Consider the following 13,246-nt stretch of genomic DNA (forward strand, 5'->3'; position numbering starts at 1 on the left):
TTTTTTTTTTTTGACCCTAAGTCGTTCCACTGCGGTTGACAGGCAGCGAATACAGACACTCTGGCCAGATATTTTGGCTGAGGTTAGGGAGCTGGCAGGTTACCCGTCCTGGGGCTGCGCTTGCGGTGTGCACAGCGCACATTGCCCCCCGCGCCAAGAAACTCAAGCTGGGGCTGTTATGGTTTGCAAGCAGTAATTCTAGGAGCYGAGCAGCTATCAGCAAGCGAGCCGGGGCTGCGTTAAGCTTTCCGCAGTTGGAAGTTGTTCTATGTTATATATCACTCAACAGATCTATACACTGTGGYGCTTTAAAGAACAGAGCTCTGTCTTAACTTGTAATCATTTTCTTTGAACTCAGATACTGTGAGAAATGCCAATAAACCCAGCAGAGACTATTTCTTACCAAGAAAGTGGGACTGCCCAGGAATGCGGATTTGAACAACAGGCTCCCAGATCTCATAAGCAGTAGGGTTACTGGATGAGGTAAAGGGGCACATGCAGCACTTGGGTGAGAAACAGACTAATTGCTCTTATCCAGATCACCGACACTATGTAAAACAAACGTGTAAATACAAAATTRAGTAACCGCTGTGTCGTTACATTGTACTAAGCCACGTTCAAATTCTTGGCACAAGAGCATCTACTTGGGAGACACAGAGCGCTGTTATACCTATGTCCAGTCTGTGGATGCCTTTTATCAACAGCATATGAACATGTAAGGTTACAAGGAAGCAATAACAAAATTGATTAGAAAAGCAATTAGCGTAAGGATTTGAGAAATCTAAACCAACCTGACCTGCCAGTTTGCATAGAAGTGCACACAGAGGCAAAACCATATAACTCTGAGCATGAAGAGAGAAAAAGCCTGACCTCCAGCTTAACTTCCCTTCTGCATCTCTAATGGATACCAGCCAGAAATATTACATCTGATCCTCCTTCAATTTTGAAAGGGTTTTCTATCTGAACTCAGATCCAAATGTTGCTTTTCAGGCCTATGTTAATAAATGGCTGTGTGTATTTACAGTGAAGCTGCATAGCTGTTCATATTCACAGGAGCAGTGCCTCATAGCTGGCTGACAATTTAATGAGACATTCTGAATTTTACCTAAGGCATTCTCACCAGTAGGAAATCCTGTTAGATTTACAAGTGTCCATCTGTTAAAATCCTCCAGAGTCATTTTAGATGCTGCACTGTTTGTTGGGTTTTGACCTCCTTTGCTGTGATTGTTCAATTAGTTCTGCTGTGTTCAGAGCACACTTGTGCTGTGCATCTCAGAAAGCACAGTAGGGAAAGAACAGCCATTTTTTAAAGCTCCACTTTGATGAGATTAAAATGCCAGCCAGGATGTGGCATACATTCCTGCTTACTTATTTTCCAGGGAAATACAAGCTAATGCTTCCTTATTTTTCTTTATGTGGCTAGTCTTGTAAGCAGAAGGGTTATTGTGCCTAAATTGAATTTGATGCTCTTTGATTAAACTTCTTTTTGTCCCGTTAATGCATCTTGAAAGCATTAAGTGGGATCAAGTGGATTAAGATTTCAAGGGTCTTTGAATCTATTCATAGACCTTCAAATGACTCTCTGTTATTTACTACAGTAAATTCTTACTGACTTTCTGAATCAGTTATCCATAAAATGGGCATAATACTTATGAACTGCGCTAAAAAAAAAAAATCACGCAGCATTTGGAAATCTTTGGGTGAAACAAATGTCAAATTCCAAAGATAMGCTCTCTTGCTTAAAAAGCTCCATTTTAGTTTCCTTACACACTAATGACACTGACTTTCTTAGCTTCCCTCATCTCTAGAAGCGCAAGAACAAAATTCAATCCCTGCTGCCAGAGAGAGCAGAGGACGACAGGTCAGCGTGGCTTATGCCTACACTTCATAAGCTCTTTTAGGAGACACTCAGCCCCCAGCAACATTTCATTGCCAAAATGGCTCCCCTTCTTTTAGTACRGAGACCACTCTACAGCCCTCTTATCTGCATAACTCAAGTAAACACTGCAGTCATAAAACACACCCCCTCTGTATATTCAGCATGCTGTGCCTGAAAAGTATATTGAGCAAGGGATACAACAATTGCATCATAAGGTCATAAACTTATAATTAACTGTAACTAAATACACAGAGCTGGTTCTTCTCCTCTCCCTGCCTACTGAGAAACTTTGCATATACCCCTCTCCCTCCCTCCCTCTCCTTCCCAGCAGCTGCGCAGTGGTTCAGTGGCATGGCAGGGATAGGAAGGAGAGGACCCAGGGGCTGGTATGTGATTTAAAATCTTAGGGAAGACAGGCTGGGCTCCTGAGGAAGACACGGCTACCATTCTGCCCAGCCAGAGCGACTGGGTCGGTTGCATGGTGCTGGAAGCTGTACAAACAGTAAAAAACAGTACAGGCACTGCAAGCAATGGCCCAAAGGCAGCTACCTGCCTTCCTGGAGGCCACRTGGCCAAGGAGAGCTTCTAGACAGTGCTCAACTGCAGCTAGTGATGCAGTTCAGTGAGGACTTAGGGGTATGCCTTCCCTGTAAGAAGCAAACTAGGTGAGAAAGCACAAAATACTTGTGGGGAATGGACACTGACTGGGAGTGGGAGCTGGAAGTGCCAGAAAGGGAGGTGAATGAAAGTGAGCACATGATGTGAGAGGGTCTGAAAATGAYGATGGGTCACAAATGGGAGGTAACATAGCTAAGAGTGACCAGACCAAAGTGGTGGGCTATGAAAAGCAATCTGATAGCAGCCTTCTGGGTGGCTGATACCTTGCCAGCAGTTTAGGCCAAAAAAAAGACAGTCCTGTCTGACTTATGGGTCCATGCTGTGTATAGCGTATATATGGGTTTGAGCCAATACTAGTGTTTTAATTGCCACATAATCGCCACATTGGATGAGGAAAGCTGTTTTTCAGGGTTTTTCTACCTGTAAGCAGGATGAAARGTCCTAGAGAAACTTCTAGTAAAAAAGTAGTGTCTGAGAGATGGACTGGGTTGTAGACAGGGTGGAGACATGCTTCACGGTGATTAAATAAGGAAATCAAGGGTAGAGGCTGGATTCTGGCAAAATACTTAATGTTTCAAGGACTTAAGTTCTTTTAGTGTTCAGAACAGGTTTATTGATGGGACAGTTTATGGAAAGCTTCATGTAAGGTCATCACAAAGTTGTTTTGCCTGTGACCTTTATATTTACTGGAGAGATAGTATCTCCATGTTATATTACAAGTATTGTGCAAAGGTTTCTTGAGCGTGCTAGGATACGTGAGTATCTCCTGTCTTTGAGTCAGCATCCCCTTCCACTGAAGCACACCTCAGATGCAAAAGTAATTTATATTACTTAAAAGAGCCTGGGAGACAGAAGACCATACTCAAGATAAGCTGACTGAAAGTAAATTGGTTGGATAGRTAATAGGTAAATCATACCTATTATGTTCCTTATATTAATTTTGATTTTCTTATAATTATCCATTTTWTTCCACATTGGAATCACGCTTATCAGTTGTGAACTTCACATAGATCTCTGGATATGTGATCTCTGAATTGGGTCCAGTGAATTAAAAAGAGACTTAAGTAGTTACCCAGGTGCCAAAACAGAAGAATTAAGCAGTCAAAGATGTTAGTAAGTGAACATTAATGCCAATAAGCAACAGGCTACGTTGTTATTTCAGAGGCAATCCCCATGGGAGCCTGTTACATAACTCTGCCATTACAGAAGTAGCCCCAGGAGGCACTGTAACTGCAAGACACACCTTCTCCTCTCTTACTCCCTCAGGCAATCATTTACCTCTGGCCTAAGCCAGAAATAAAATAATATTCTCCCTTCCTTCCCCAAGCCTTTCAAGCACACGCTAACTCAGCTGAACTGGCTAGTGAGAATGGACCCCAGGCTCTACTCATTTCCCACCCCCCAGTTTCTAATCCCTAGAGAGGAAATAAGCAGATGTGTGGCCCAGCTTGTTTTATGCACCTGGACAAAGCCTGGGTAATCCATGTGGGGTTGTAAGTGGGCTCTTACTCCCTCAGGCAGCAGCATACTACACACATGTGAAGCAGAACATTTCATTTTCACTTTAGCTTGGCTCTCTCACATGTAAATTGTGCCAGCATATACCCTCTCTCCTACATCCAAGAGGCTTTTTTAAATCTGAATTTGGATCCAGCAACTCTTGCTTAAAGCCCCCAGCTCACCCCACCCGTCCCCATCCAAGGAACTCTGCTAAGGATGTTTTCCCCCAAGTAGTATTTCACCCGAAAACTAAGTCTGGACTCCCAGTGGTTATATGGCTGCTGAGCAGGGTGCTGCCACTCTGACCCAAGGGGCAAGGTCCCTGCTGGGAGGAGGGGGGTGACATTCCTTACGAAATAATGAAAATATTTTGAGGGAAAATAACTAGTATTTTTAAAGGAATTTATTGAGGAGGGCAGGTGGAAAATGGAATTAAACGGGAGTCTCAGAGTGCCTGTAACAATGGGGAAGCTGATGGCAATGGCCCAGAGCAGCTGGAACAAAGCTCTCGCTTTGGCTACCTTCGGTTCCCTGCACTCTGTTCTCTTCTGCTCCTTTAATTTTCCAGTGCTTAGCTAGATTGAGGTCCAGCATATAACTTTGGGTGGCATGGTTTGTGCTTCGTTATGATATTTATCCTGGTAAAAACCCTCACAGAGAAGCCCCCACAAAGTCCTCTTCGCACTATACTTCCTGGGAAACTTGTATAGACTGTTCCAACAAAATAACAAAATAACTGTTCTGCTAGCATGAGAGTTTCTCTGGGAAGTTCTTCAAGGATGTGTGTATGAAGAAGCACCATCTCTGGTGCTCTAGAGCATAATTCTTTGCACAGTAGGTTCCTGTAAACTGTTAGAGATAAGAATACACCAAAACATGAGCCAGGAGGAGCTTGAATTCAAATGCACTTCCTTGTCCCATAAAAAGCATTAAAATATTCCTTGTCATGTAACTATTTGGTTTGTACTCAACTAAATCCACTGCACAGGGACACCACAGTACTCGTAATGGGGAAAAGAAAGACACACTTATGTCATCTCATTACTTCAGCAGAGATATTAAGAGTCAACCCAAGACCCTCAAAGGAATATTAGTGTGTATGTGTGTGCTGTGTTCCCCCAAAGAAATGACAACAGCTAGTGGGAGTAGGGTGGAAAGCATGCACTTTTTCTTCTTCAGACTACAAAAAGAAATGAGGAGATCATACCCTGTAGGTCTGTTTTCGGAGGAGAGATGGAACAAAAAGCAAATGTGATTATTTAAAAATAAAGTCTTATTAATTTTGTAGGTCTATCTCATGCCTCACAGGCTGCTTTGGAGGGCAAGGTCATTCAAGACCTATAGGGATTCTCCAAACAAGGTTTTCAATATCTGTGGGTGGCAAAACTCCTTTAAAACCAAAATTCATTAGCCTTACTGCAGCAACTCTGACTTACACTGGCCAATGAGGTGGCCATGAAAACTTTTCTGTGCTTGTATAAAGTTTTTAACTGCTCCTACCATGCTGACTGAAATACCCTTTAGCTACAGTGTCTCAATCAGCTTTGCATTGAAAAGGCAATTTAACTAACATTCAAAGTTAAGCTGATCACCGAGGCAATTTCATTTTAGTTTTAGGAACAACATCAGCTGAACCATATGCAGAAAAGGCATTTGAGTCATTCATGCTTTTAAACAAACAAATGAAAATGTCAAAAAACATGTAACTGACTGACGAAACAGAGATGCAAACAGGTTGTTTGCAGATATATAGCAACTTACGAGCATTCACTGAAGTTGCAAAAAATACACATGGGGGAAATTTCAGTGTGTGAAAAATAAAAAAAATGCAAAATAGGAAGCTATCAAGAACATGGGAGAGTGGATGGTCAATTAAGTACTGTGTAAAGATTTCCAATTTTCTTGTAGTAAATTATTTATTTAGCCCTTGCATGCCATCAATATATTTTACAAGTTTAATACCCAAATTATAGCTACCCACCCATTTATGGCCCTGTAAATGAGTCCTGACTTATCAATGTGAATTCTTGTTCTAGGCAATGTCAAATTTAGATTGGATTTGGATGTATTGCTTTTACCCTTATCAAGAAGGTTTGCTAGTGGTATTTTATTGCTATATTTAAAATGGAAAGTGCTTTTAAATAGACTTGCCTGGATAGCACAACTGATCACAGCTCAGATATGTCATTTCCCAACTTAAAATCCTTCTCTAATCTAGGCAGGAGACTTGGAAATCCAGCAGAACCCATTTATACWGAATTTGTTTCTCTGCAAGCTGAATTCTCTTCTATGAAGTGGAAGACCTATTGTGGTAACAGTGAACTTAATCTTAAATAAGAATGGCTGGAGCTCTTAAGTAATAAAATCTGCATGTTTCCTAATGCTTTATAAGAGAAATAGGCAATAGGGAATGCAAATGAATGAGTGTAACCACTTCTTAAATTACATTGCATTATATTTGGTTATGCTTAATGGTTCTTATCCATGTTTCACATTTTACTAAATGTAGGAAAATATACAGTACAGATGAAGAAATTATCAGCAAAGGAGAATAATATTTAAGTGAACAACTAATCAAAAAGACATAAAAAATAAGACCATAGTCAGGTCAAATGATATTAAAGTGACATGAGTGGCTGGAAAATAAAAAAGAAATCCCTCAGAAATAATACTTGCATTTAATTAACTAAAAGCAGGGTATGTCCTGGTATAGCTCTCATTTGGAATGTTAATAAAACCGACATTTGTATTCATGACATCAAAGTTAGTTGAGATTTGCATCTCTGCAGTGAAGGGTGTATCTACTAAGAGGACAAAGCAGAGAGGGAGCAAGTAGGGGAAAGGTTGGTAAGAGATGAAAAGGATGGCCATTTTATTATTGACTTTTGCATGATAGTAACTTTTCTGGGCCACAGGATTTTTTAAAAGTATTAATTGTCACAGGAGTAGAAGACCCTGAGGTAGCTAGACCCTGAGACCCCTGAGCTGGGCTGAAGGCCACCAGGCAAACAGTTCGGCATGGGAAGAAAGGACAAGGGAAGAATGGGAGGATTAAATGGAGAGATACACATAAGGGAGACATAGAAGTGAAAGCTGGGAGAAGGGGACTGAAGGGAGATGAAACACTCATTTTCAATCCCACTTAGAGCTGTCCACCAAATTTTTGCACTCCGATGTCCCCATGCTTATTCTCAGTGCACTCCTGGGGCTCAACAAGGGAGCACAGCTCCAGCAAAGCATGTCATGTCCCTTTAAGGAGCAATGATAGGGAAAGAGGCTATCTGACCCCAAAAGACACAAAGCTTTGGGAATGCACCCACCTGCTGACAGGCAACAAGAGGAAGGAGGCACGAACAAGAGGAATTACAACAGAGCAGCACAGGKTTGGCTCAGTAGGGCAAGCATAATGAGTTGTATGCTGCAGTTAAGTGGACATAAAGACAGCACAACTGGGAAAACAAACAAAGCAGCAATCTAAGAAGGAAGCTCTCTAGCTGTTTGTGCTTAGGTTACCTGTTAACAACCCAAGGCTGCAGCAATCTGGAAGAGCATGCACAGCAAGGGAGAAGAAAGCTTCCAGGCAAGCATTGTGCATGCCATCGACCCTGGATGCTTCTCATGCACCATGAGCAGTCAAAAAGTTTAGCCTCTCAGCTGCAGACTCCTTCAGTTGTCCCTGGAAGAAGGCAACCATCTCTGAAAACACTTGATCACACCACTTCTGATACCTGTCTTGCAATGGGATGAAYGACTATTTTTCTCTCAATGGCGATCTTAGATTAGCAGCCTGATTTTTAGATAGGTGACATTACAGAATGTGGATCCTATCCTTAGGACATGAATTTGTCCTATGAAAGAGATCAGGACCACTCATATCAGCAGTCTGCCAGTGGTCTTTCTTCTGGACCTGTGGCCAATGTCTCTGTCACACATTCATCCTCCCATCTTATATCTTTATCTTGAAAGCCTTTTTGTTTTTATGTTCCAGAAGAAGTTGGAACTACTGTGCTTGTTTGGTTCTGTTATGTATAACATCTTTTCTCTAATCCACAACTATTTCTTCTTGCTATTCCCATGCACATTTGCTATGTATCTCAGCCTGATAAAACCGTGCTCTGCTGGAAGGTGCTTATGCCAGTAATCAGGGTAGATGATGCCTATATATTGCAATAAGTTCTAGGTAGAGCCCAGTGTCTGATGTCTCCCATTTGGTTGTATTCTTTTTAGGAAACTGCAATATATACAAAGGCAGATTGAACCCCTATTTCTCTCCCTATTTCAAGATTCACAAGCATTCAGCTTTTAAAAGAATATATATATTTTTTTAACCATTGACTTCAGTGAGAGCACAGCTGTTCCAGCATTCAGTCCTTTCGGTAACTTCATCCTTAATCAAGACTGTATACTGGCCACTTAGAATAAAGCCCAGCTAATTTGTTATGGGCACTGTCCTATGTCATACTGATCTGTCTTGTGAATTTACAAATGCATTTTAACTCTGATATCCCAGCCAAATTCCATCTTAGATAATTATTTTCCAGGCTTGTTCCTGCTCCAGCTGAATTCAGTCATAAAAGTCCCATTGTGTTTGGAAGCAGAAAGAGGGGGACATTYAGACCTACTATTATTTCAAGTTCAGGTTTATTCTATGCTTCCTGTCCCACATGGTTTCATTGAGTTTTGGAACTGCTAAAGGCATTGCAAAAAGTCAATAAGGCAAAAAAAGCACTTAAATGAAACATGTTAGTTGTGAAGGTATCATACAAAGTCTTGTGAAGCTCTGGTTCTCCTAGATGAAGTTTGTTTTGCATAAATGCAGTGTACTGTTTGTATGCTTTTAGTTAGCCTTTTGTGTTTCATCATCAGCTCTTTTTTTAATTACTTAACATGACTGTATATAGTGGACGCATGGTAAGACTAAAATCGTGCCATTGATACACTGTAGGGGTGGAAGGAGGGGGGGAGGATCGCCTCCTGAACTATAAATAGCTCTTACAAAGTGAAAACAACCTAATCCTTGTTAATCACAAATTAGGAATGAGCGTRCCAAAAACAGCATAATGAAGGAGTGTTGAATCGAGTGCCTCTGTGCAGGTAGTTTGTACAATAGCGGGTGACTGTAACTGTTGTGGGAATATCCTCGCTCAGGAAAACAGTGCCAAACAGCTATCAGCGACGGGGTTGCTCACTGACTCTCTTTAAAAGGTATCTATGCAGTAGAAATGAGGGATGTGCTCTRTTCCTCCCACATTGCTTGGTCTCCCTGACAGTACAGTATAGTTGGTTGTAATCTAAAACCATGCAGTTGTTTGTACAGTATTTAGTGTAACGACAACTCTTACACAGCCTTTGAGAGCTCTGTGAACATAAGTTTGTGTTAACTCACCCTACGGAGTAAGCTAAAATGCCTCCTCTCGGCAAGCTACAGGGCTCGTGAGCTTTCGGACTTTGTGACAAATCCTTCTGGCTCATCAGTTTCTAAAGTCACAGCTACTTTCAAATATTTTATAATAAKAAATGGCTTTTTTCCCACCCCCAGATTCCCCTCAGAGTGTTTATTATATTAGATACATTACATAAGCTGGCACTTTAGGTGCTTTATGAGATTTCCATAAACCCTTATTTACAAATGGCTAGCCTTACTTTGTGAGTCTACTGTAAGATTTGACCTCTCCTAGTAATGGGAACCTGGTTCAAATCATGTTTATAGTACCTTTAAAAAGAGGCATCATAGAGCTACAAAAAAATCACAATAATTATGATAAAAATATTTCCTCTGCATTATTTTTAGGCAACTTTCTTTCATAGTGTGAGTAGTTTCTTTCCAGAAACATTTAGTATGTACCTTTATTTTTCTCAGCTGTGAATTCCTAGTTGAGAAGTAAAGTCTCTAGAGTAAAAGCAGAAATAGGCTATATCTGGCAAGCTCTGCTGAAATGTAAAATTTGCTGCCTATGCTAAGAGTTCCTCACCCAATGACTGGGCTCATTAGCTTAGCTGGGCTTGCTTACAACCTATTTTTCATGATTAAAGAATTTCAAATGCCTTTATAAAATAGTAGCCTTGATTTCCAAAGATGGCAATCAGGTACTGGCAGACCTACAGAAATATCTGAGATTTTAGTTCAAAAGTAATCCTTTCCAGCCTGATAGGAAGCTCTGGACTTAAGATCCCACTCTGAGCACAAGGCAAGCCACTGCCACCCACAGCAGTAGCTGTGTCGCCTTGCTTGAGTAAGAAACGGCAGGATCTAACCACAGCTATAGGACATGCTGTAATCCCTGGATCTTGCTCTTTGTCGGGAAGCAGTTTAAAGTAATTCTGGGGATAGCCAACTGGAAGAGCTTTTACTGGTACGTATACAGAAGTGAAAAAGTATTTAGAAAAAAAGCCAGGGAAAAGCTTTCCACATCACAAACAAGTGTGAGTATTTACTAGGTAGGCTTGTGCCTTAATACACTTGCAGTTACTTTACAAAGATGCACTACAGGGAAATCTGCTCTTAATTACCTTAAAATACAGCCACAGGAAATGGCATAAGGCTGCGATAGGCTTTGCAACCTTGAATTTCTACTTTTAATCGGCATTAGTCATTTTAAATTCAGCTTTTTAAAAGTCTTAGTAAAATAGACCTTAGGGAACAATAAAATGGCAATTACGTATGACAAAGGTATGGAGCAGAAACGATTAGTTATTACCTCAATAAAAGAAAGAAAAGATGGGACCATGAACCTACCAGCCAAATTCCAAGAAACAGGATAGGCTGCTTCATCTTAGTAAAAAAATCCAAATATTTGGGGTGGATATTTTTGGTGTATCTGTCTCTAAAGAGAGTAGGGTTCTTTTGTTATTATTATTATTTACTACTGATATTTTTCTATATTAATTTAATGGCTTTGATCAGTCACTTTGATAAATCCCCATTTATTTGCTTGCATTACAAGTCCCTTAATATATCATGTGAAAAGGAAGCTGTTTTGCAGAACATGCTGCAGAGTATCCCGGAACAGTCACTAGGTGGTAACATATGCAGACGTCAGCATCCTCAGCATGTTTGGCCAAATCCTGCACACCCTGATGTAATGCAAAATGATGTAGAGAAAATTGGTCCATCTTCTGATGGAATAACATGAAGTTTTCTGGTGTGTCATAGCGTTCAATAGAGACAGACTTTATAGAGCACAATAGATAGTTCTATAAATGAAGAGCACTTTTCCTGGTTTTCATGATACTCTGAAGAGTCCTGTAGCCGTATTTATCTCCATGTTTCTCTATGGAGCCCAGTTTGTGGCATTCCTCGTGAAACCTGACAGGATTGTTCAGGAAGATATTCTGAAAAGTTATTTTCTATTAAATGCTATCAACCTTCACCATCAGGTTAAAGAGGCTGTGGTTTGCAAGCATCTACCTTGGTGCTTTGGATGTATTTGCTCAATGTTTCCTGCTAAGGCAGGGCAGGGTTGTCCCACAGACCCATGCTGGGGAAGAAGGAAGTAAAAGGCTCGCTGTGTGGCCTCCGTGCATCCCCAGCCTGTGCCCAACGGGCAGAGCAGGCTGCCAGAGAAGGAGCAGAGCCTCAGCCCTGCTCTCCCCCAGCCCAGCGCACAGGGGGAAGTAATTTACTGGTGATCCAGGCCAGGAGCAGACTGCTTTGCTCTCTGATTAATGGGAGAACCGCAGAAGAAACCATCGTTCTGCGATTCCTGAGGCAGTGTGGTGGAGAACTGCTCTCTGGCTGTGTTTTAGGAGGAAGCTCTTCGCCTAACAAGCTCAAGRGCAGACTTAAGTAGCTCTAGATGGGGCTGTGCAGCAGCTCCAAGGCCTTCAAGTCTGTTTGCCCCTGTAGTTGGTACAGGGGACCCTGAGACTTGTAGGCTGTATTTGGTGTTTCTATACTCGGTTCTTTCTGTGTGCCCTCTCTGACATCATATAGCAGCTGCCCTGCAAAATGTGAGCAAATAGAGAAGAGAGAGGGGGGGGGGGAGAGAAGTGGTTATCATAACCTACAAGATGGTCCAGACAGCGACATCAAGGTGGAGGGAGGCTGAATTTTCCAACATTTCATCTATGCAGAGCTAGAAAGATTCCTGCTGTTACGTGSACAGCATTGCTTCAAACCTTAGTCTCCCATTTTCGAGTTAATAATCCAGTGCTGAGGAAAGGGAGGTGACTGAAACAGGAGCATGTGGACTTTATTTGGATTGTCCCAGCTACTGAGTCTGCCCCTGCAGCTTCGTAAGTGATTGGCACATTAATTAAAAAAAATCCCCAGACATTTCTAAAACAAACATGCTTTGTCCTTTCTTTCCCTTCGTCAAGACATTTGTTACCTTCACAATATGCTTAGCAAGAAATGACTGTGACAAATCAAGTGAATGAACTGTGGAAATGATAATTTTGAAGGACTGTTTACTTGCCTTAATCATGTACATGTGTTTTGCCTAATACAGCAAAATAAGAATGACATTTACTTGACTGTATGAGGCAATACGTGACACTTGGTATGCTAATAAAGAATGTGAGAATCATTGGGGCTTCAGTCTATACCTTACCTTCTGCCAACTCTTTAAGATCTATAAGAATATAGTAAACAATAGTTCACTTATTGTCTTGATCTGCAGTTGGAGCACTTTGTCTGCAAAGCAAAGGGAATAATAGAAGAGCAGATCAACAATATGAGATACAATATGAGTTATTGTATCTGATTATAASTTCATGCTGGCTGAGTTTGAAAATTTTTGATGGACTTTTCCATGTTGGTTATCTCTCGCAACTATTTGTGGTACTSTTTCTCAGTAATGATGATGTTTTTGTTGTTTTTCTCTATTGCAAGTACAGTTATTTAATACAGTGGCTTAAGAAAGTAAGTATTGATATCTATTTCATGGTAGCTTATAAAAATTRAACATACAGAAATGAAAATGCAGTAGCTGAAACACTCAACTTGAAGAAATTGGTTAGGTTTAAGTAAATTTGAACTTTTTTGACTACCTGGAACTTCACAAAAATCCCACCATAAGCTTGTGAACAAAGAGGAGAATCTTAGAAATCATCAAAAACTGGACAGAAGGGACCTTGAAATTTGTCTGGTTCATCCTCCTGACAGTTTGAAAGATTTCTGGTAATGGAGATTCCACAGCTTCCTTTCATAACCAGCTGCAATCCCTAACTATCTGTACTGCATTGCTGTTCCCTGATATCTAGTCTAAACCTCCTTTGCCGTTATTTAAGCCCAGTGCTCACTGTTCT

This window comes from Rhea americana, unplaced genomic scaffold, assembly GCF_003343005.1.
Source record: "Rhea americana isolate MKP2758 unplaced genomic scaffold, rheAme1 scaffold_26, whole genome shotgun sequence".
Taxonomy (NCBI): domain Eukaryota; kingdom Metazoa; phylum Chordata; class Aves; order Rheiformes; family Rheidae; genus Rhea; species Rhea americana.